Below are 21,824 nucleotides of genomic sequence, written 5' to 3' on the forward strand. Positions count from 1 at the left end.
TGTACACACTCACACATGCACACCCTTACTCTCAGGACGTTCAAAGCTCTCTCTGGTCCATTATCTCATCTTGGCCTCACATCGGGGCTGCCTCCTCTCGTTGGCTAGGCTGTGCACTGCATAACTACAAGGGGCACCAGTCACGGTGTGCATGGCACCCCCTGGAATGGCCTAACACAGTGGCCCTGCTCATAGTGACCTGGGAGTGAGCCAGGGAGACTTGGCCCATTTGTCGTTGGTAGAAACTGATGCTCAGAAGCAGCTGTGACATCCCCACGGGTCACGGAGTTAGTCAATAGTTGGAAGGAAATCTGTGTCATCCTTTATCTCCCTTCCCCTCGCCAAGCATTTCAAAAAGAATTCTTTCTTTCTAAAACGATTTACTTTAAAAACAAACCATGTTCAAACGTCTTTCTTTCTATCTGTTTTTGAAGAGGAGCCATATTCACGTGATGCAAAATCTTAAGGGTACAAAAGGACACAAAGAGAAAGCCGCTCCCCCTCACCCCTGACCCCCAGGTGGCCTCGGCTGCTGCTGTCCTATTTACCCTTCCAGAGATCGGCTACACACCTTTCTCACATACGGACGTATCCAATGCTATCCACACTTTGCTGTTTTCACTTTATGTGCCCTTCAACACATCTGAGCATTTCAGGCTATCTGGTTCTTTGTTTTGCTCTGAACAGAATTCCACTACGTGGAAGCCCCGGCCCCCACTGGTGTTCACTTTGGGTGCTTCTCATCTCTCGCTAGAGCAAACGGTGCTTGATGAATTCCCTTGCGCATGGTTCATTTCACAAGTCTCAAAGAAACACCTGAAGGATATATTTTTCACTTCTTTTAAATCAAAATATTCTATTTTTGAAACAAAATGAAAGCATCATGAAAGGACATACAATAAAGTAAAAGAGAAGAACCCAATTCCCCACCCATATCGATTCTACTTCCTGAAGTGACTACTGTTTCATATTGTGTCACAGCTTGCTTATGTGATTTACTCTAGGTGGTTGGTTGAAAAGAACGGCCACAATCCTTCCCATCTCCCTGTCTCTGTGTCCTTTCTAATGTGACTTTGCAGCTTTCTCCCTGCCTTGAATCTGGACTTGGTCCTATGCCTTGCTTTGGCCAATAGAGTGTGGCAGAAGTGATGGTGTATCGGTTCCCAACCGTAGGCCTTGAGAAACCGTGCTGCCCCTGTGAACAAGCTGGGCGAGCCTGCAGAAGGCTGAGAAACACTTGGAGCAGGAAGAGTCATCCCAGCTGCTCTAGCCAAGGCCCCAGAGAGCAGGGAGCCCAGCCGGAACCAGCAAAGCCTTCTCCCTAGGAATGAAGGGCAATTGTCTATGATCACAGAGCAAGCTGGGTCCAAATCCTCCCAGAGTGTTCCTCTTAGGTCTTGAAGGTCATTTGTTCTCTCAAAGTCCACTGAGTGGACAGCATGGAGATCCACAGGCTCAAATGAAGATATGAATGAAGGAGGGCACACGTCCCTCTCTCACCACTCCTCCCTCATGCACGTGGCAGGCATCACTAATCAATCATGGCAGTGTTTCCCTCGGATCTAAATATGGCCTCAGAATTCTGCTCAGTGGCAAGCTCTCGGGGGGAAAACCTACCAGACAAATGGGTACGGAGACAAACGTATTTGCAGTTCCTGTCTGAATGGGAATTGACCGACAGGAAGGAGGAAGAGAAAAAACACATGCCAGGCACTTTCTAAGTGTCAGCTATTATAACTGACTGGCCTATGCTAATTCTCACAAATTAATCTCAAAGCAGAGTTATCAGTCCCATTTTGTAATGAGGAGACAGAAGCACAGAAACAAAAAACAAACCAAAAGTCCACCAAGAAGGCACTGGAAAAATAAATCATGGTACCTCCACACAGATGGTATCCTTCGTAGCTACAAGAAAGGATGGCTTTTGATCCAGATGTCTGTTCATGAAATATCTCTGAGATGCACTATATCAGTGACCTATCGCCTTGACAAAGTTGTGTAACAGACCCTCCTAAACATAGTGGCTTACAAAACTACCTATTTAGCGAATGAGTCCGAGATTCTGAGGGTCAGCAATTAGGTGGGGTTCATCTGGACAGTTCACTGGTCTCTGCTGTTCTCCTGTACGTACCTATAGCGAGCTGTGGGCTGGGGAGAAGGCTTTGCTGGTTCCGGCTGGGCTCCCTGCTCTCTGGGGCCTTGGCTAGAGCAGCTGGGATGACTCTTCCTGCTCCAAGTGTTTCTCAGCCTTCTGCAGGCTCGCCCAGCTTGTTCACAGGGGCAGCACGGTTTCTCAAGGCCTACGGTTGGGAACCGATACACCATCACTTCTGCCACACTCTATTGACCAAAGCAAGGCATAGGACCAAGTCCAGATTCAAGGCAGGGAGAAAGCTGCAAAGTCACATTAGAAAGGACACAGAGACAGGGAGATGGGAAGGATTGTGGCCATTCTTTTCAACCAACCACCTAGAGTAAATCACATAAGCAAGCTGTGACACAATATGAAACAGTAGTCACTTCAGGAAGTAGAATCGATATGGGTGGGGAATTGGGTTCTTCTCTTTTACTTTATTGTATGTCCTTTCATGATGCTTTCATTTTGTTTCAAAAATAGAATATTTTGATTTCCCTGTTTGTACAATGATAAAGTTGGTGGCAGAGGTGGCATCAACTCCAGGTCACCTGCCTCCCATCCTGTCCCTCAGGGACTGGAGGCTGAGCCTCACATGGAGACCTGGCTGGGGTTGTTGGCTGGAAGCACGCCCTGCCCAAGCTGTGGGCCCACAGACCTCCTACGAACCCGATGGTTCCCACCGTGGTCTCCCATGACATGTTAACCTGGGCAGCCCCTTGCTGGGGATGGCATCCAGGCTGCAGATTCTCAGCAGGACTGGTCCCCTGCCCATTTACACTCGCCCTTAGGGTATAGCCATTTGTGTTGAGGGAGGGCCCAGCTTTTTGTGGGGAGGGTCTCCTATTTTAGACTCTCTACTTTGAGCAATACTGAGCTTTTTATATTTATGTACTATTACCTTTTCCAAAAAATCTACAAGTAAAATTTAATTAAAATTCAAAAACAAGAATTAAAAAAAAGACTAGGGCAAAAATAAACGACATATTGCAAGAGAAGAGAAGGTTGAGAAAGAGGCCTCCCTTCTCCACTTTCTCATACAGGCTTCCCAGCCCTCTCTCGTTTGCTCTGGGTCAGCAGATGCTTCTTCTCCCCTTGACCTCAGCAGACATAGCTAATCAATTACAGCATTTTTCCACGCTGAGCCTAAATACTACCTCATAATCCTTCTCAACATTATCCTCCATGCTGCAAAGGAAAAAAACACCTTTCCATCTATGGCTTAGTTATACCCTTCCCAGGGATCAAGTGTCTGTGGGACTAGAGTGAGGTTTTGGTGGTAAGATTTCTAGGATCAGCCTATGGTTTGGCTAGGATTTTTGACTAGGAGAGAGAGGCATGTTTAACTATGGAATGTCAGCACTTCCAGAGATTCTCTCTCTCTCTCTCTCTCTCTCTCTCTCTCTCTCTCTCTCTCTCTCTCTCTCTCTCTCACACACACACACACACACACACACACAAGCACACACTCTCACACACATGTCCTTTTTTATTTTGCACATAAATGTCCTTCTACTTCAGCTTTTCTAATAGCTTCCGTGTCCTCATTTGGAGCTGATATAAGATGGTCACCAGAGACTGTCTCTACAACCTCCCACCTGCTCTACGTGGTCTTTCAGTCACATATACACTTTTATTTAGCGCTTACTACATGCCAGGCACTATTCTAAGTTCCAGGGACATAGCCATGTGCAAACTAATAAATTCTCTGCAAGTTACATGCTAAATGGATGAGACAGAAAATAAGTGTATAAGCCTATGAGTATGTACTGTGTCAGGAAGTGGTAAGTGATCAGCAAAAACCGGGAAAAAAGCAGGATAAAGAGACAGGGGTGATGGTGGGCAGCAGATGTCCAAGGAAGGCCCATTGGGGAGGGATGTGTGAGCGGACCCTCGGGCGATAATAAGGAGTGAGCCCTGCAGACAAGGGGAGCAGGCATTCTAAGCAGAGGATAGAGTACAAGGCCAGCGGCAGGGGTGAGTGTGCAGAAATACTGGAGGAACAGGCGGGAGGCAGGTGTGGCTGAAGCAGAGTGAACGAAGAATATGGGGAGTGGTGAGAATGAGAACAAAGGTATTTCCTGCCGTTTCATTCCTTTCTCCAATCCTCAACGCCCAACTCCTGCCATCTACAAACCAACCTCTGAATCCTCGTTTCTTCTGCCTGTTCCTCTTATCCAAGGATGATCCCTTTCCCCAGATTCTGGGTTCCCCTCTTCCCCTCACCCCATCTCCTCAGATACCTCACTCCAGACTCAGAGACTGGCACACTTTGTCCCTCTGCATCGAAGTCGTCCCCACCCCTTTTCACCTGGCTGTGTGTCTTTGCACGTCTAGGCAGGCCCTGCATCCCCCTGAAGCCTTCTCTGGTGCCTCAGGCTGGGTTGGGGCTCCCTGGGCTCCCTCGATTGCCTGAGTTTCCCCTGTGTGTGTCTGACTCTCCAACAAGGTCGTGAGCTCCCAGGACCAGGGGAATACCTACTTCCTCTGCGACGCGCCTCGGCACTCAGGCTTTGGCCAGGTGTGCTGATGACACTCCTGTGGCTTTGGGCTTAGGCCTGTGGCTCCTCATACTCCCTGTGGCCCTTGTCTCCCTTGCTTGACCCCCTAACCTGGGGCAGTTTAGTGTCTGGCACCCTGACCTGCTTGCTGCCCACTAAGCTGACCTAGCGCTCCCTGTCCCCACCGTCCCCCAACTCACACCATATAAATATAAATATAGGGTGTGTGTAGGGGGTCGGGGGGACAGGGAGCGCTACCATCTTCTTAGCCTAAGTCTTCTCCATCAAAGCCCAACTAGAGCTTGTTTTGCTTGGGACAGCAGAAAGCGTACCAGATTCAAGAATCAGCTAGATGTGTGCACCGTGTGACATCTGTCTGGCCCTCAGCTTCCTCATCCGTAGCCTGGGATACAGTGGTACTCAGAGCACAGGGGGAACAGGAAGTGGATGGTGTGCACCTGTGCCGTCTCTTCCCCTGGGCTTTGAGCTCCCTGAGGAGCTGGAGTTACCTCTGGATCTTTTCTTAGCAAATATATACAAAAATGTGCAAAGATTCTGTACTTAGTGGTTTACGCTTGCACAAACTTTGTTGTGTTCTGTCCTCACAAAAATTCTTACCAGCATCCACTCATTGCATGTGTGCTGAGCCAGGAAGACTGAGTGGGGTGGGGCTTGGTCATCAGCTTTGAAAAGAACCCTACCAGACATTTAGAGAGGTTGTCAGACCCACTTCAGGCCAGCCCTTAACCCAGGCCTGCAGATCCCAGGTCCCGAGCTCAAAATCCTTGCACATTCCTGTCCTCACCATGACACCATGAGGTGAGCAATATCATGCCCATTTTACAGCCAAAAAAACAAAGGCACAGCTAGTAAGGGGCAGAGGCAGGACCTGCCCCAAGTCTGGGGACCATCTCTGTGCTCCTCACATGTTTCCAGACACTTGCTGGTTGATAATAAACAGAGAAGAGTTTTTCCTTTCCCTCTCTTTTTTTACTTTGAGCCTTTTTCCCACTCCTGGGGACTTTGTATGCAGCTTTTGGAATGGCAAGTGTGCGGGGAAGAGCGGACAAGCAGGAAATGCCCAGCACTGAACGGAGGTGGGATCCCAGAATTGGTCAGCACCTCCATGCCTACGCTCTAGTCTGTATTGTATTGTTGCTTGGAGACCTGGGAGGGCGGGCGCAGCCTCCCCTCTGTGGTGGTGTGGTCATGTGTTGACTGTGGAGCTAGGGTGTCACTCTCGGCACTGTTTGCAAATGGAAAGTGGCTGGAGTCCTGGAAGAGAAAAATAACTTCCCTCTCAGCATCCTGTCATCTATCTTTGCTGTCCCCAGGCTTTGGGACTGGGATATGGCCATGAGGGCAGGGACACGGTCGGTCAGTCATAGGGTTTTGTGGTTTCTGGGCACCAGGAGGTAGGATGTGGGGATCCTGCAGCATTTAGCCAGTATGTACAACCAACACCAAAAATCATGGTTTCTGCCTGGGAAATACTACCTAGACACAGAGTTACCCACCCCTCCCCTGCGACACACAGATACACACACACACACACACACACACACACACACACATACACACTCAGGTTTGGGGAGCCCCAAAGCAGCTTCTGAAGCATTTATTCAGCACCTACTCTATGCAAGGTGCACACTGGCCACTGCATTGACTGGGGGTGCTGTGTGTGACCTTGGCAAGCCCCTTACCCTCCCGGAGTCTTGGTTGCCACAGCTTTCCAGAAATAAGAGTACTGCTTCACAATCCTGTAGGCATGGATTAGATGAATGCCAAAGCCTCGTGCCAACTGTTCAGGAACAGAAGCCTGTGGGTTTGGACAAATTAAATCATTTGGATCTTCCAAATCTTAGGAGATTTTTATTAATTTAATGTCAGAAACTGGATGGAGTTGGAACTAACATCCACATGTCTTTGGAATAAAATACATATGGGAGTTATTAACCAGAGTCACCCCAATAAGGTTAATTTAAAAAATATATATGGGAAAGCGAAAAAAAGAAGAAGAAAAAGAACTCATGCTGATTATTCAAAATAGCCAAGATTTGAAAACAACGTAAGCATCCATGGATAGATAAATGAATAAAGAAGCTGTGGTCTATAGATACAATGGAATATTATTCAGCCATGAGAAAGGAGGAAATCATGCCATTTGCAACAACTTGGATGGCCCTTGAGGGTATTATGAAGTAAGTCAGACACAGAAATATAAAAACGGTATAATAGTACTTACATGTGGAGTCTAAAAAAGTCAAACTCAGAGAAACAGAGTAGATTGTTGGTTACCAGGGGTGGAGGGTGGGGAAAATGGGGAGCTATTGGTCAAAGGGTACAAACTTCCAGCTGTAAGATTAATAAATTCGGAGGATCTAATGTACAACAAAGTATCTATATGGTAATAGATATAGATAATAATTATTTAGTAATACGGTATCATATGCTTGAATGTTTCTAAGAGAGTAGATCTTAAATATTCTCACCCCAAAAAAGCAACGGTAAATGTGACCGACAGGATGAGGTGTCAGCTGGTTCTATGATGATAATCGTTTCACACTATATAAGTATATCAAACCAACACGCTGTATACCTTAAACTTACACAATGTTTTGTGTCAATTACATATCTCAATAAAGCTGGGGGTGATTTAAAAGAAAAAGAATACATGCCGAAGCCTGTAGGAAATCATCAAGGTCATGATAAGCCAACAGTGGAGTCTTGGACAAAACATTTCCCGCCAGCCTGCGGCTTGCCCTTTGACTTTCTTAAGGGTGTCTTTCGATGGAGAAAAGTTGTTCATTTTGATCAATTATGATGGTTCCATGTGTTCTTTTCTAACACCTTGTCTCCTGTTTCAGAAATCCTGGTCTCACTACGGCGACTGCCTCCAGTTCTCCACTCTCAAGCCCGTCGTCCATCTCGAATCATTCTTGTGCACAGTGGGGCAGAGTCAAGGTTTGTGGTTTTCCACCTGATATCCAGTCATGCCAGCACAACGTGTTGAAAATTATTCCTGTCTCCACTGAACTACAGTGGGGCTTCTGGGTATAAAATGCTACATAGCAATGCACAGAAGAAGTTGCTTCCTTGTGCAACAGCAAGGCTGAAGTCTATAGATTTTATGGTAAATAAGAGAAGCCAGACACACAGGCACACATTCCAGAGAGGCCTGTGCGGTGACAGCGGGCTTTCGTGGACACCCCGGGGCAGGCTGGTGTCTGGGAGGAGGCACGAAGGAGGCTTCTAGGGTGTGGACATGTTCTGTATTTTGACCTGGGTGGTGGCTCCAAGGTGTGTGCAAGTGAAAAACAAACCTATGAGCTCTGCCATCAGATGAGCACACTAAACTGTTTGCATGCGATACACTACCTTAAAAGAATGTGTTGGAGTGTGAAGGAGGAAAAGATGCAAACAGAGGTGTTTGCCGGGGAAGCTGCGCAGCGGCTTTGCAGAGAGGGAGACTGAAAGAGAAAAAGGGGCAGCCCTACTGTCCATCCGGAAGCCGCTGCCAGCTGGGCCCCACTGCTGTCCTGTGGGTTGTAAGCGTACTCCCAGAACACCAACCTCGGCAGGGTCTCTTTGGGACCATGAGACAGTGAAACACAGCAAGGCCACTGCACAGTTGTGTCTTTACCCAGATAAAACAAGGTCCCCATGCTTCCCATGAAATCCCAAGCACACCTCTCAGGCCCCTCTTTTGGCTAAAATGAGTAACTGCTGCTACGTCTTTACCAATTACAGCTTTATCATGCTTTTAGTCTCCCCTCTCTGTGGATGAGATTTATTGAGATCCCCAATTACAGAACTGCCCCCACTTTCCAGCAGCGCCCAATCTAGTGAACCCCTACTACCTTAGGCCCGCCTCCCAATCACCCAACGAAGCTTAAACCCTATATAATAGGTTCTTGCTGGCACCCTCTTCTCGCACCCCCTGCCCACTGTGGGTGTGATCTCCTTCTCGAGGTGAGTAGCAAACCCACCTTGTTTAACCATAGGTGGGTCCAGGTGGTCTGCGGCTGCAGGGCATCTACAAGACATTTGCCCAAAGTCTTGAAGCGTGATCACGTGTTTGCCAAGCAGAGGAGGAGGGAAGGGTGCTCTGAGCCAAAGGCACAAGGTGAGCAAGCACTTGCACAGATGGTGGAGGAAGAATGTGTTGGCCATGTTTGTGTATGGGGCTGAGGAGTGGGGATACAGCGGGGGTGGGTGCGGCCAGAGTGTGACCAATGTCGAATGCCGCGCTACAGAGCAAGGCCAGCACCGGGACGAGGCAGACCCTGAGACGAATGGCTCCTTTAATGTTTGCATTCCTCGGTGCCTCACTCTTATCCCCCTAATGCCGGCCCTGGTAGAGTTTCTATAACTATCTCTAATTCAGGGCCCAGCCCCAGCCCTGAGCTGGCTGTCAGCCGTGCTGGATTCTTGTCAAGACTCAGTCCATTGTGACATTAGTGGATGAGGCTGTCACTAGTGCCCTGTCTCCTGTTGTCTGCAGTGACCATTTCCGGCCCTCACCTCTCACCACACCCTCCCACCGCCCATCTCCCCAGCTGCTGGCCAGAGACTTAGTGGGGAGCGTGGGCAGGGGCCCCGTCAGCCCTCACCCTGATCCACATACCCAGGGGGCATCATTTCTCTCTCCTGGTCCTATTGCCAGAAGGATGTGGCAGAAGCTTCTCCACTCTGAGACCACCCTAGATGCTGACAACAAAAGCCTCCCCGGGCCCAAGCCCCTCTGCTTCCCTCTCCCCCGCCCCGATGCTGGCCTGCTTTCCATCCCTCCTCACAACCCCTCCTGTCAAAAGGCCTGGCCCTCTCCAGTCAGCCTGGGAACCCAAGTGGGTGCCCTTGACTCCTGACCTCTGGAGGTGTGTCCTCCGTGGGCACCAGCAGCACCAGCTGTTCTTGGCTCCTATAGCCTCTCCTGTGCTGACTCCTTCTCGTCTGACCAGTGAGCCTTGGACGCCTGGGCTCTGGGTGACTCTGTGCTCAGCCTCACTTCTCCTTGGTTGGCTTCGCTTTCTCCACTGCGATCTGTGAAATTGCTGACCCCCAGATCTCTCTCCTGATCTCCAGACCCCTGGATCCTACCATCTGCCAGATGCTTCCACTTGGGCCCCCAGAATTCCAAACAGCCATCTCAGGTTGGGTTCTCTGTGTCAAAGATTCATGTGCAAGGGATGCCATTGGCAGAACTCCCAGGAGAAAGTGGTAAAGGCGCAGGGGAAGCAGGATCTGGAAGGGGAGGGAGCCCGGCGAGGATGGCAGAGCGTGGCTCCAGCCTGCTCCCCTGGGAGCTCTGGAGAGTAAGTCCCACTGCAAGCTGCCTCCACTGGTGGCTGGGTTTCTGGGCTGGCACATTCCTGCACCCACAGTCAGGGGTTGGGGCTGCCTAACAAGATGTCCATTGCAGGGCACAGCAACATCCTGAAGGCAGCCTGCCTAGGAGGGACACAGCAGCGGGGCCAGCCACAGGACACAAATCCCATTTAAGCAGGAGGTAGGGAGGACCAAGCCCTGAGAGAAGAATATCCAAGATCACGCCCACCATCGGCCAAGGCTGCTCCTCTCTGGGATTTGCCACCGCAGTGAGTGGTGCCTCTGGGACCTGGCCGAGAGCTGGAACCACCTCCAGCTCAGGTCAGTGTAGCATCTGGGCCAGCTTTTCCTCTAAGCCCTGCACTGGGCATGGGTAAGGCTGGGGGTTGGGAGGTGGCACCGAAAAGCCCAACCGGGCCTTGCCCCAAGGAACTCCTGGTCTAGCAAGAAAGGCACACTTCTAATGGGACCATTAGGAGCTCCTGAGACCAATAAATGACAGGGAAAGGGCCGCTGCCGCGCCTCCCCCATTACTCCTCAAGGAAGAGGGGCTGGGGTCAGAGGACATGAGCAGGGGTCAGCTTACACGGGGCAGGAGGACGGGGTCAAGGATGGCTTAGAGAGTGAGGAGTCATTAATCAAGTAAAGAGGTGGAAAGGTGACTCGTGTGGGAGGCCCAGCGAGAGCCAAGTTAGGGAGGCGGGGTGCTGCCTGGTTCAGAGCACAGCAAATGCCGGTTTCGCCCAGAATTCCCACAACTTTATTCACAAGCCATCTGGACTGTTTTTGACCTAATGGTTTTCTCTGAAGTACTGATTTATTTGGTTTTTTTTTTTAAACCTTAAATACATTTATTTCAAAAGGAAACTTCATATTATTACCTCAACTAGAAAACGAATATCACTTTGCTAGAAAAAGGGAAGTGACTGAATGTAAAAATGCTGCTAAGTTCTAGCTGAAAGCTGTTGCCTGGCTGGGCTCTGAGCAGGAGTCCTGCTCTCTCTTTCACTGAAATAGTTCTGCAATTATCTGAGAGGTGTTAAAGACACACCAGCACCAGATGGAAACTTCCACCTGCTGCAGTCTGGCAGTCTGGAGGAGTCAGACTGCATGACCTGGTGCTGCTGTGTGATCCGGCATCCCTTTATGCATCTCAGGCTCTGGAGAACCCTGAATTTGGTCAGGCAAAGCCACAGGGGTGGGCCAGAGTCAGGTTCAGATTGTTCTCGGGAGGCAGGCTGAGCCAGACTGAGGAATTCGGGTTTTCTCACGAGGGCACTAGGGAGCCATGTGAGAGCTGCGAGCAGGGGTGTAACATGATCCATCACGGTTCAGATTTTGGCCAGACAGTGTCCAGGGGTGGCCTTCTCACATAGGGGTGACTGGGATGGTCTCCCTGGAGTCCATGTAGCTGAATTGGATCCCTCGCCTTCCTGGTCGTGCAGTCTGTGGCCACAGGGACACAGGCATGCACTAATCCAGAGCCAGAGCGGCAGAGCTGAGGACAGGAGGTGGGTTCTTCCGCAGCTCTTAAAGGTAGGACAGCCACTGTCTCTCATAGCCCTCTGGGTGCATAAGCAAATGAAAAGACACTGTGTTGTGTACCAACGCTAGAGACAGTGATAGAAATGCAGTGATTTAGGGGGCATTTATTAGTGTTCCAATAACTGACTTAGGCTGAGTTTCACCACCTCGCTTTCTTCCTTCCTCCCACCCTCCCTTCCTCCCACTCTTCCTTCCTTCCTCCCTCCCTCCGTTTCTCACCCTTCCCTCCCTCCTCTCTCCTCCATCCTCTCTTCTCCTTCTCCCTTTCCTTCCTTCCTTCCTTCCTTCTTTCCTTCCTTCCTTCCTTCCTTCCTTCCTTCCTTCCTTCCTTCCTTCCTTCCTTCCTTCATCTCTTCCTTCCCTTCCTTCCTCTGCTCCACCTCTCTTTCTTTCATTTGAATCTAGTCTGTGTTTATACAGTGTTTCATGGTCTACAAAGTTTATTTGGATAGAGGTTGTCCAGAGTAGGTACCTGTCTCATCTTATTGATAAGGAAGTAGGGGCCTAGTGACATTGACATGATTCCATGGACACTCAGGGGTAAAACTTGATCCCAAATGTCCTGAATCTCAGTCCCATACCGGTTAGGAGATTGTTGGAATAATCCAGGTGAGAGTTGGTGGTATCTCAGACACAGTTGTCACCATGAAAGTGGTGAGACATGGTCAGATTCTGGATATGAACTGGCTGTGTGAAGGAGGAAAACAGAGAGGTCAAAGGAGACTCCAAAATTTTTACCTGAGCAACTGAAAGAAGAGCAAGCTTGGGGGTGGGGAATCCTGAAGGTAGCGGGAGCCAAGTAAGGTTTGAGATGTCCCCTAAACAAGGGAAGAGAATGTCCAGCAGGCAGCTGGATGCACGGGTCTGGAGTCTGGAGAGGGGGTGGGGGAATCTGGACAGGAGATGCACATTTGGGGTGAACGGCATGTAGACTGAGGAGGCCACCAAGGAGGGCATATAGACAGAGAAGAGAAACAGGCCGAGGACTGAGCCCCAGGCTCCCCCAAAAGCTGGAGATCAGAGAAGACACCAGGGAAGGAGCTGAGAGGAGTGGTCACAGAGCTCGACGGAATAGCAGGGAGGGGCTCAGCTGCTCCAGGAGGCAGGCAGCAGAGAGAGCCAAGGACAAGGGGCTGCAAAGTAGGTGGGTGCCCTCTAGGAAGAGTGCATGCCCCCTGTGGATTGCAGAGACTTAACCAGCAGATTCCTCATGTTGGCACACAGACCTCACCGTTTTGCCCCAAAATGCTTCTCCCATCCCTCCTCCACAAATGTAAACTTTCCTTCATTTTTTTCCCCCAGAAAAACAAATGATGATTGATATCTATCCAAGGGATTAAGTAACTAAAAACCAACTTTTACTTGATTCAGAAGTTGATATGTTCAACACATCTCTTTCCAAAACTAACAACAATAAAAAATGACACCCAACACAAACAGGGTCTATTAGACACCAAAGTAGGAAGGTTTCCAGAAAAATTAAAAGAATATTTGTCTAAGGTTTTAACAACCAAACCGACACCCCCCCTTGGCTTCCAGACTCTAATCAGAGCTGAGCAATGGAGCAGAGACAGGCGTATTTTCCCTGGGGTACAGGCCCATGTCCGCACATTCACCACTGGGGAGTCTGGTCCTGTCTGCGCCTCCCGAACTGGCTTCCTGCTCCCAGGCTGACGGGCAAAGTGACTCTCTGCTAGGTGGTCTCCTGGTTTGGGTTTGGACTGTCTGTGCTTCTCCCCACAGTGGCCAAGCCCTCCTCCAGGAGACCCCTGCTTTGACCACTGGGGCCAGCCTCAGGGGACTATGGTTGAGGATTCCTCACTCCTTGGGCGGGCATGAAACGCTCTTCCCAGCCTCTCAAACTCCCTTTTTTCAGGCTCAGTACTTCCCAGCATGCATCTAGTGGTTTCCCACCTCTGAGCCTTTGCAGGTACTGGGTGCTATTCCCTCCATCTGATATACTCTTATTGCCACTCCTCCCAAATGCATATTCAAATTCATACCATCTCTCAAGAGCAAGATGACCCCAGAATCTGACTGACCTGCCTCCATTCTGATTAACACCTGTTATCCTGGGGTGATTATTAATAATGCCCCCTTTTACTCTCAGAAATATCCTGGTTTAGACAACAAATTCCATACCTACCTGACATTAGGCCCAGCTCAAACGCCTCCTCCAGGAAGCCACCCCTGATTCCCAGAGGAAAGGTCTCCTTTATCCTGAACTTGCATAGTCCCAAGTCCTTTTTCTGAGTGTATCACACACTGGGGGACAATTTCCTCCACATGTAGCTTCTCTCCTCGGCTAGGCAGATACAATCTCTTTATTAAAAGCATTTACAAACATAGTGTCATGGCTTAGATTGTGTCCCCTCCAAAAACTTTATTGAACTCTTAAGTCTGGTTACCTGTGAATGTGACCTTATTTGGAAATAGAGTCTTTGTACATTTAGCCCAGTCTTGAGGTCATTCAGGTGGGCCCTAATCTGATATGACTGTGTCCTTATAAAAAGGGGACATTTGGACACAGAGACAGACACGCACAGAGGGAAGACGATGAGAAGAAACCCAAGAAGATGGCCGTGTGACTGAAGTGATGCATCTACAAGCGAAGGGATGCCAAGGATTGTGGACAAACACCAGAAGCTGGGAAGAGGCCAGGAAGGATTCTCCCCTGGGGCCACCCGGGAGAGCACTGCCCTGCCGACACCTTGGCCTGGGACTTCCAGCCTCCAGAACAGTGAGGCATAAGTTGCTGTTGATGTGAGCCATCCTGTTATTGGTACTTGATTACAGCAGACTTAGGACACTAATAAATATAGTAACTATTCTTAAAGAACTGCTTTGTTGAGATGCAATTCGTATACTATAAACTTTACACTTTTAAGGGGTACAATGGTATGGATTTTAGTATATTTGCAGAGTTGTGCAACCATCAGCACTATCCAATTTTAGAACATTTTGTCACCCCAAAAAGAAACCCAATATCCATTAGCAGTCACTCCCCATTCTCCTTTGTCCTTCAGGCCACCACTAATCTACTTTCTGTCTCTATGGATTTACCTATTCTGCACATTTCATGCAGCACGTGGCCTTTTGTGACTGGCTTCTGTCACTTAGCATCCTGTTTTCAAGGTTCACCCATGTGGTAGCACGTATCTGTGCTTCACTACTTTCTATGACCCAATAATAGTCCACCTGGACAGAACACATTTTATTTACCCATTCATCAGTTAATGAACATTTAGATTGTTTCCAATATTTGGTTCTTGCGAATAATGCTGCTGTGAATATTCACGTGTAAATTTTTGCATGGGCATATGCTTTCGATGCTCTTGAATAAGGAAGTAACTCTTTTTCATGGAAAGATAACATTAAAGATAAACAAAACTGCCAGTGGTAGAAAAGTCTATGCATCTAAAGCCAGACTCTTTCTCTTCCCTCCCCAGAGACCACTATTTGTTTCGTTCCTGTCCTTCCAGAAACGTTCTCTGCCTATACACACTCAGGTAAGTGAATGTTTCTTTTCTCCAGCAAAATTACCTGCACCCGATTGTCCCGTCCCCTGTGCTTCTCACATATCAATACCTCTGGATGCTTCTGCATCCTTATGTAGGGCTAGACTTTATTCTGTCAGTGACTGCCTCAATGCACTGCTTGAATATGCCCTTGTTTATTGAACCATTTGAAGGGCATCTAGGTTCCTCCTAATCTTGGGTCGCTGCAAATATGCCACTCTGAACATGCTTGTGTACCCAGGCAAAGATTCCGGGGTGGGTGTGTAGACCAGAAGGCCCAGAGGTGGACTTGCTGGGACATAGAATATGAGCTATTCTGGTTTGAATAAGAACAGGGCCCTGAGTTTCTTGATTTGGGAGCTGAGTCTTCATGGCCCTTGTGTATAGCACAGATATGTGCCCAGTGGCAAGAAGAGTGGAGCTTGCCCTGGCCCATTTCCTCCCTTGAACCTGTTTTGAACCTCAAAGGGCCGGGGATATAGGCTGGACTAAACTGCTAATTCACCAGCCCGTTGGAGACCTTGTGTGGATGTTACAGCCCACACAGATCTAGATCCTTTGCCAATCCATTTCCATAAATGTTAAGAACAAGCTCAATTATTCTCTTCAAAAACAGTAACTTTGAAGAAATTGGTAGTCTGTGAATTTAAAACCAGCCAGATTAACAAAACTAATCGTTCTGAATTATTAACTTGTGATCATGGCATAGGAAGTCTTTCTTTTTTTTTCTTTCTTCATTTGCTGACTCAAAGGCAGACTTTGAAAACAAACCTCATTGACGGCGCTCGCTGTTTTCTAGCTGAACAGTTTTTTCGACAAATCAATTTTATTGTGCCGTGTGCCTTCAAAGTTGAGAATCTGATGAGGTCAACTCTCTCCCAATCCTGACACTAAATTAGCTCAGTGACCTTGAGAACATTCCTTATCTTCACTAGGTGGTGGTTTGCTTAACAAGGAGAGGTTAGATAAGACTAAGACTCTAGGATTTTAGACTTCTAGGTCAAGCTAATCTCCGTACTTTGATATCTCCTCTGTGTCCACCAGTGGACAGGTAGTCCTCTGTTTTGATATGCCTTAGCCTCAGACGAGGGGTTATTGTCCGATTTAAATGTCTAAACCTTGTTTGAACTTGAAGTGCAAACAAAGGGTTAATGTCATGTTTTGCCATCTAAACGGGACCTTTCGGGACCTTGTTTGCCAGATGAACTCAGCTAATGTTATTAGCCTGTGCAGGTACCTTTGGCAGAGGTTTTGGGAGGAGATGGGGTTTGGGAGTGGACCAGGGATTACAGACGAATTAGCATTTCTGCCCCTGGCTCATTACCAGTGGATAAAGACACCTCCTGTGGCTCCCAGCAGGTTGGTAGCAGGAATTTGGGTGGTTTGGACAGCAGGAATCTGGCTCCACGAAGACTGCTAAAAAGCCATTGTTCCAGGGTTTAACGGGGCCCTTTTGTTGGCAGCTCCCTCATGTCTCAACTGGAGCCAAAGTCTTCATCCTGACACTGATAAACAACACAGCTGGTGCCAGAATAAGCTTAATGACACTCCCCTGCCAGCCAGCCATTCCTCTGCTCCAGAACCTTCAATGACTCCCCATTGCCCATTCATTCTCTGCTTGGTTGTCCAAGCTGACAAGCATCTGGCCTCATTACCTGGCTAATCTTAATGCCCACTATTTCTTAGTGTTTTATTTTAACCAAAATGTTTGCAGCATCAAGTCTGGGCCAGGCACTGGGTGTCAAGTGTAGTGCAAGTATCATCCTGTTTCTCCTTGAGGAGTGTTTTTAAAGAAGGTCCCATCCCCGTTGTGTGGACAAAGAAACTGAGGTCCAGAGCAGCTAACGCAGCCTGCGTAATGCCGCACAGCCAGACAGCCTAGGGCCAGGACGATCCCCATCCTGAGCTCTCCCTCACTGCCTGAGTTTGGGGCCCAGTACTGAGCATTAGTGTGGGCAGGGCAAGAACGAAGGGCTTCTAAGGGGGTGACGCTGAGTGATGAGAGGAAGCAAGCTAGGCAATGACTGGTGGTGGTGGTGACGGTGGGGAACGTTCCAGACAGAGGGAACAGCAAAGAAAAAGGCCTTTCTCTCTCTGGACCATAGTTTCCTCATCTGTCAAATATGCACTCACATGAGCGTGCATGCGTGCACATGTGTGCGTGTGTGCGTGCGTGTGTGCGTGTGTGTGTGTGTGGTTGGAAGGTGTTGCCTTCTGGTTCTCTGGTTCTACTTGCACCCTAAAACTCTCTGAATTTCTCTGAATTTCCCCCAGAGTCAAAGGGTGAGTGGTGGGTGACTCTTTAAATTTTGGGCCCTAGGTACCTCGCTTTTCTCATCCTTAGCCTCCTCAGGCTCTGGCTGCAATCACCCTGTAACCTGATTCAGGAAATAAATAAATAAACAGACGGGCTGAGGTCAGTGCCCTGGGGGTGGGGAGGACTGGAGTGGGCTCTTCTGGCCACTGCCAGCTGCACTTGAGCAAGGGCTGCCCCCTGGAGAACAGGGCCCCTTCTCCACTATTCCTAGCTGCCTTAGAAATCTGGTCGGCCTTATTCATTTTTATCATCTGTAAGGCCCTTGTAACAATTTGAGCTTGCCACTCTGGGGCAGCGTGCTTCACAAGGCCGGTGAGGACCCATTATTCCGTTTCTATTCTACTTAATGTATCTTCAGCAACCATGTTACATCTCATTTTCTTCTTCTCATTTTCCTTGCTTTCTTCTTCCCTGCTTTCTTGCTCCATCATCTTCTGTTCTTTCCCTCTACCCTGTCTCTCTTCAGTCCCCAGCCAACCCCCCTCTTACCCCCACTTATTTCTCGATTACATCATATCTAAATATACTTTGGCAGGAGAAGTCCATCAGGGGTCAGGGAGGGCCTCAGAAAGGTGGTAACACTCGAGCGTGGCTTTGAGGGGGTGAACAGAGTTTGTCGGGTAGCAGGGAGGAAGAAACAGGAGACCAGCATGCTTAAGTCCAAGGGCTGGGTTTATACAGGCGAAGCTGGAATCCTGGCTTCTCCACTTTGCGGCTCTGTGATCCGGGGCAAATTATATCACGTCACCAAGCCTCAGTTACAGCATCAGTGTAACAGGAGTTTCTCTAGCACCTACTTGATGAGCTCAGCCATCAGTGAGAACGTTTCTCAGTACAGGCCTGGTGCCTGGTGAACAGAAGATGCTCTATAGGTGTTTGTTGAATAAATGAATACATGCCCCAGTCAGAGGGGATGGCATAAAGCGAGGTCTGGCAATGAGACCAAGCACAGCGTGTGTGGGGACTCGTGTCCACTCCTGAATCAGTGGCACAGCCTCGTCTTACTGGCTTCTGAGGGCCGAGAGTGCACACCGCTGTCCAACTCTGCCTTCACGGATGTTACCTCAGTAACTTGGACTCCACCACTGGGGAAGTCTTTGCGCTGTGGAAACTGGCAAACACTACAGGTCAGAGCTTTTCTTTTTTCCCTCCAGTGAGCCAGTTGACCAAGCACACCATCTCCTGCAGGCAGGTGAGGGTGAGATTTCAAGGGGCCTTGGACAGTAGGGCCTGGTGAGGTCCTTCTGTTCACTCTGTTTATTGTAGGACTTCAGAAAGACAGTTTGAACCTACCTGACCTGAGAAAGATGTGTTTTTTTAGAACTAAAGAAGTCCAGAATTGGAGTTCCTAAAAAATCCCAAACATATCACCCTAATATAGTTACATAACTCAAAAAATGATCTTCAGCTTAAATCTTTTTTTTTCTCTGAAAGGCCATTTATTTCTATCGACTTAGCAAACCCTTGAATTAGAAAATCACTTAATTTATCAAGTGAAAACTCAGGAGATTTTTTAATTGGGAGAAATGGGGTGGGGGTGGGGCCTGTGTGAGAGGGTAGCAGCAGCCAGTTCATTCATGATTTTGCAGGAAAGGATGTTTGTTGGCCTTTACCCTGATAGCAGTGGGAAATCATTGGAGGGTTTGAAGCAAACAAATTGTATGATTAGATTCCGGTCTTGGAAAAGATCCTTCCCACTGTTCTGTGAAGAGCCTGGAGGGGGCCAGCATGGATGCAAGGATATCCAGCAAAAGAGAATGAGTGTGGATAGCATGTTTCTGGAGAGAGAAGACCATGTATTCACCTTACTTTCTTTTCCACCTGAGCACTCAGCTGGACTCCATTTCCCAGCCTCCTCAGCAGTTAGGCGGGACCATGTGATTTAGTTCCAGCCCACTGAATATGGGAGGAGCTGATGTAAGCCACTTCCAGGCCTGGCCATAAAAACCTCCCATACAATCCTCCAGGTTATATCCTTCACACACCTCACATCAGGATCCAGTGGAGAACTCCCAGGCCTAGGAGATGGCAGAGCCACCACGGGGAAGGAGTGACTGAATGGAGCAGAGCCCCACCATCTCCCTGCGTTGGACTGTGCTGAGAGGAACAAAGCTTCACTGTGTTAAGCAACGAAACCTGGGGCTGTTTGTTATAGCAGCTAAGCTGACAGATACAGTGGGGAGGAAAGCAGAGACGGGTGTGTAGACCTGAGAGTTCTCTGGTGGTTAAGTCATGGGATTTGCGATCGATTGCATACGGAATGAGGGATGAGGAGGCATTGGAGGCCCCCTGTCTTACTGCCCACGTGTCTTACTGAACGGAGGTGCCTTTTACTGTGGGGAGAGCCTCAGGTGGAGACCTTAAGGTTGGTGTGTCTAAGACCCCAGAGTGATGTCAAGAAGCTCTTCTCTTAGCCTTGCAACCCAAGATAGTGTGGCAGCTCCTCTTGGGAGCACTTCTTGGTAGTCAAGGCCACCTGTCGTTCATGAGGGAGAGAATACAAAGAGTGTCTGTCTCTGGAGCCATCATGCTGCCCTTGGCCAGAACCTATCCATGTGGTCAGGAATACTGGCTGTTCCCTCCCAGACCAGCACACCCTCCACCATGTCCAGACTTTGGACCCCAAGCTGTATGTAGCAAGGCTAGCTTTGGGACATAGTCTATTCTTTTTTTCCCCCTTTCAACAAATATTTCCTGAGTGCCTACTATAATAGTAATGTTAAAACTACAATTTATTGAGCACTTCCCACGTTCCAGACCCTACGCCAAGCAGTTTACTACATGACTTCATTTAATCTTTAATCAACAGAGATGAAAACTATTAGTGGCCCCATTTGACAAGTGGGGAAACTGAGGCTCAGAGAGGTCATGTAAGGGAGGCCTTGAACCCAGGTCAGCAAACTCCAGAGTCCATTATCCCAGTCATGGAGCCAACCCTGCCCTGAGCATGACATTGACACCGTCTCCCAGAGCTGAGTGTGGCCCGATCTCTTGGCTTCTCCTAGTGATAGCTCCTTCAGTTCCTCATAGTTCTTGCTCCTCTCAGTTGGGTAGTGGCTGCTTTTTCTACCCAACACATTGGTACATCCTTTTCCTTTGTCTTCAGGAGGCCTAGGGCCAGGACAACATTTTTCATTTCCCTCCCCCGGAGGGAATTGTCACTGTGCTAGATCTTAGGGTCTAGATTACTGGTCCAACCACTGTTGGCATGGTACAGAGATCACATGAACCCCAAACCATGACCCCTGATGGGCACCGATTCCCAGGCAGCCACTGTCTTCAGAAGGGGGCTTAGGCCTGGCATCCAGAGCAGTTCCTAAGCTGGTTTGGAAACCCACTTCAACCAACTTAGTCCAAAAGTAGAGTTTAAGATATCACAGAATCCAAGGGAGGGTTGAGCCAAAACCTAGAACAGGCACCCAGATGCCACTACAGCCTTCTCTGTATCTCTTATCTCTGCTTTTTGAGGACGGACACAGGCAGAGGTGATGTTACCCACCTAGCATCACTTCTCATTTAAAATAACCCTGATTTTGTTCAGCAATATGCTCAGCTAAATACTCTCTGCCAGGTTCCTTTGCTGCAGCCATGAGATATAGTTTTGGACAATAAGATGTAAACAGACATCTGCTGTGGGTTCTGGAAAGTTTTCTTGTGTGTGTGTGTGTGTGTGTGTGTGTGTGTGTGTGTGTGTGTTTTGATAAAACGTGTCAAACACAGCTGGCCTAACCCTTCTCCCCTTCATTCCTCCTTCAATGCAAATATGATGGCTGGAGCAGGAGCAGCCATCTTATAGCCATGAGAAAAAGACAAGAAAATAAAAAAATGCTAGCTCTGATCTCACTGAATGACTAAACCATTGTCCATGGTTTAGGACACCTCCCTCTAGATTTCTTATCATTTGAGAAAAATATAATTTTATTTATTAAGTCATTGATGGCCAGATTTGTTTTGACTTGCAGGAAAACACTATCCTAATGGAGACAATTGCTGTCATTTTCACTGCAGCTGCGTAAATGGAAACATAATTGCCCTGGTCCCTGGTCCTTGAACTCAACTTTCTGAATCCCAAGCTCAAAAAAACTATACTGGACTGGGACTCATTGGCCCAGTTGAGATTGCTTATACCTGGTCCAATCACCAGTGGCGGAGAGGGCAGACTATGATTGGTCCAGTGAATGCCAACCCAGAGACCAATGAGCTATGGCCAGTACAGGTATGGGAGGGGTGCCATTTGAACGTGACAGAAAGAAAGCCTCTGAGCAGCCTGACTTATCGGTGTCTGTTCTGGTCACCCAGCCAAGAGCACTGATCGGCTCATCTCCACTCACCCCCTCTAGCTCTCATTCATTCCGCCATGTTTATCATGCATTCACTGTGTGTGCTGCATGGTGCTGGAGCAGGGCAGGATTTGAACTGGGTCCAGGATCTGGCCCATTTCTGCCACTAGACCCCAAGGGAAGCCTAAGTCCACATAGCCA

General features: G+C 48.6%; 1 long non-coding RNA gene across 1 annotated transcript; it reads left to right on the plus strand.

Annotated features, from left to right (window-relative positions):
• Window positions 1-8,655: 8,655 nt before the first annotated feature.
• LOC117036616 (uncharacterized) lies at window positions 8,656-20,949 on the plus strand. Its single transcript, XR_004425417.1, has 5 exons — window positions 8,656-8,761; window positions 10,058-10,284; window positions 14,022-14,271; window positions 14,958-15,017; window positions 19,311-20,949. It is a non-coding gene; the product is annotated as an uncharacterized LOC117036616 (long non-coding RNA).
• The last annotated feature ends 875 nt before the right edge of the window (window positions 20,950-21,824 follow it).

This window comes from Rhinolophus ferrumequinum, chromosome 17, assembly GCF_004115265.2.
Source record: "Rhinolophus ferrumequinum isolate MPI-CBG mRhiFer1 chromosome 17, mRhiFer1_v1.p, whole genome shotgun sequence".
Classification (NCBI taxonomy): domain Eukaryota; kingdom Metazoa; phylum Chordata; class Mammalia; order Chiroptera; family Rhinolophidae; genus Rhinolophus; species Rhinolophus ferrumequinum.